The following is a 3,558-nucleotide window of genomic DNA, read 5'->3' as shown; positions in this document are numbered from 1 at the left end:
AACAGAACTTTTTAACGAAATATATGATTGCAAAATATTACTTCACAGTAGAAAAGAAATTGATCCTAAAACTCAGTTAGAATTACTTACTTTTATAATCTCGTATGGATAAAATGTTTTTCCAAACTAGCGAGTGGCACTTCAAATATTATTGACTATCTCAGTATCAATTGCTAGCTGCGAACGTTCATTCAGCAAATTAAAAAAAAATATTTAGCACCGGGCACAAAAAAACCTCACTACGCCACTGCAAGTTCTCATGAGAGAAAGTAGTAATTTTTGGTTTGGAATGTCGTTAGACTGACTATTCATTTGCTTTTAATACGTTTACTATCAGAGCATACATATCGAGGCGCAATAGCAACTTTGGTGTAAAAATATCTAGAGGAATGTTTTTTTTGTGCCACCACATCAACTTTTTCTTCTCTTTGTAACAATAAAGACACTCGCCTAAGGTTTCGGGTAGTGTTATGGATGTTGTTTGTACTTTGCCGGATATATATCCGTTACATTCAGGTAATAAGCACTATTAAGGATTTTAATCACGAAAGCCAATTTTAGCACTCGTCACAGGTACAGGTATGTACCAATGATCCTGTAAATTAGTGTGATTTAGCGCTGTTATTAGATAGTGGTAAGGACGTGACTGTAAACTATGACTGAAAGATATGACAACATATTGCGATATATGTGACACCTGTGTTGGATACGCAATTGCGATAACTGGTAAGCATGGTTGTGATTGTGATATTGCTCTGCCATCACTCTTAATTACGGGAAAAAATCACTGCGACTGAAATATCACAGGCACAAACAAGAAACAAAGAAGCTCAAAGTGTATCCGTTGCTCAACCAGGACCACATAACTAACTGACGTTTAACCATATTGGCAACTTTGGGAGTAGATAGCTATTATTGATGCGCTATTAGTGAAGAAAATCAGGAGCAACAAAGCAGATCAAGTCATCATAAGCCTGCCATCCCCAACTTAGTGGAGTTATCCTGCTATCTTTGCTTCTAAACATGGCTCCCTATAGGAATACGTTGTGAGCCCTAGTGGCTTCATTCATTCGCATAACATGACATAACTAGCGTAGCTTTTGTGATTTTATTCATTGCACTATTCTCATACACCCATAGAGCTCATCATAATACCTCCTTCGTAACTCGCCGTCGGCATCACATTGAACTTTTATCTCGAATCCTTGAACCTATCGAAAAAATCTATTATAGTCTGTGCCATACATCTGCACAAGTTTAATGAAATACTTAAAGGGGGGTGATTTTGGTTTTCAAGAGAGGACTTTACTTTTGAAATGTCCAATCAGTACAAAGTAGCATTTTTTGACAAGAGTTATCCTCTTCTAAGATATTTAGTTGAAACTGAAGCAATCAAATTTGGCGAAGAAAAAAGTGCTGATCTGTAACCACAATGTAGGTTCTCACATATGCAAAAATCGGGCGACGAACTGGCACCTCAATCAGTATTTTGTACAGACAAAGCTTTGGTTTGGAGTTGTTCGAGTTATCTCCATACAAAATACCAGCAAAGGATGACTATTTTTTTTGTTTGTTGGACGTTGAGGTAGAGTACTGCTTTGCATGCACATTTCTCTACGCTGGCTTCAGTCTGGCTTCAGTAGCGCGACATAACTAGAAATGTCATTTTGCTTACAGGTGAACTCCATTCATATGGAAACTTTCTCTCCAAAAATCCTGCAATCAGAGCATCTTTCGTCGAGAAAGCATGGGTAATGAAATATTACATATTCTGTGTTTTCCTATTCTGTGTGATAGTGTTGAGAGAAAGAATCCTCCTATATCCAACGCTTATGTAAATAATCCTTGAAATGGGTGTGCCCTCTCCATATTTGTATGAGGTTGTAGTTTAGTTCGGCGAGCTACAGCGTATATCATTCCTCTATATTTCTAACCAACGTGAAGATCCAGCGCCCTTTTCTCGATTCTTTCCATCGTGCTTGAGTTCAAACTATTGTTCTTGAACGCGCTTTTCCTCAGATAGTCATCCGGTTCCAATGTCATACAAATAGGCCATTCCCCTTGACAGCAGATCGACTAAAATATTTCGCGATAAAACAAGCATCGCGCCTTCGTCGATAATCACTTGCTATTCGTAGAGCAGTGATTTGGTAGGCTGCTAATATATATTTTTGGAGGATACCTTTAGATCCGTTCCACACTGCTGCGGCATCTAATGTTGGCGAGTAGGTTGCGTTGGACAATTGCTGACGGGTAGCTTCACCTGGGTCACTGATGGTGGTCATTATTCGCATTAGGGCTCCCACCGCCCTGAAGTGCACCTTAAAAGATAGTTTTGAGCCAATGTCTACTTCTTAGTATTTCAAGTAAGGCTTTGAATTTATTTTATAGTCTCATATGGTTACGACTAAATCATCCACAGTCCACTTTGAGCTCACCAAAACCACTTCTGCTCTATTGCTAGCTATCTCAAGCCCCATATTCATCAGCCACTTCTATATTCTTCCTACGGCGTCACCACATAATCCTTAGAATAGATCCAGTTTCTTTTCTTGATCACTGCTTCTACGACTATCTGCCTAGCCGACAATTTGCGTGCTTCCGGGAAGATCAATTTATAGCACACCATCATACATCGCATTTCAGAGCGTTGGCCTTAGAACAGTTCCCTGAGGGACGTGGCCGGTGATGTTGTGCTTTATTGGTCCCACGTCCGTACCAACGAGTAGTATTCTGTCGCTAAAATAGTTACCAACAATTATGCGCTGTCCTTATCTGTGTCCAGGGCCCGTGCTACGTTTTGCTCTTTTTTAAATCACAATAGCTCTGAAATGGTGCATCGGATTAGTGACATAGAGGACCTGAAGATAAATAACTTATTATAAGTTTAAAAATAGTTTGAAAGTTGCTTAGTTATCGTTTTAGAGAAAATAGTTTTCAGTCACTGATTATGAAACGTAATACGAGCCCAGTTAGCAGTGGCAAAAGGTTTCAATTATCCACAGTGCACAGAGCTCTCTGGATTTTCGAAGTTCAAACAGACTATTTAAAAATCCGCCTGCGATTTTCGGAGTCTGCTGCAGACGCTGAATAATAGTACGCTCGAGAATCTTTTCTATCGAATCCAAGATACAAAGTGGCCTGTATGAGGATGGCAGGTCGGGCATTTTACCGGCTTTCAGCGAAAGGACCAGTCTTTGACGTTTCCCTGAGAGGGCTAAGACGTCTTTTTGGATACAGGCGTTTAAAATATACATAAAAACTGATGTTCTAGACCTTATCACCTATTTCAGGACTAAATTTTGCACTCCATCTGGTTCGGGAAGTTATTATCTGCAACTCTTTGTATTGCATCCAGTACCTTCAGCACTGTTATTCGTGGGACTTCCATACCTTCGAGGTACCCGCACACAAATCGTTCATGCAACGTTGGGCGCCAAATCAATATCTTATATAATCAAATTTTGCCTTAAGGGCATAAGAATTTATAGACTACTACGTTAAAATATTGCCATAATAAATTGAATATTTAAAATGTCTATCAAAAAACAAGCCCAT

This window comes from Eurosta solidaginis, chromosome 3 (assembly GCF_040869045.1).
Source record: "Eurosta solidaginis isolate ZX-2024a chromosome 3, ASM4086904v1, whole genome shotgun sequence".
NCBI classification, from domain to species: domain Eukaryota; kingdom Metazoa; phylum Arthropoda; class Insecta; order Diptera; family Tephritidae; genus Eurosta; species Eurosta solidaginis.
This window is presented reverse-complemented; position numbering follows the sequence as displayed.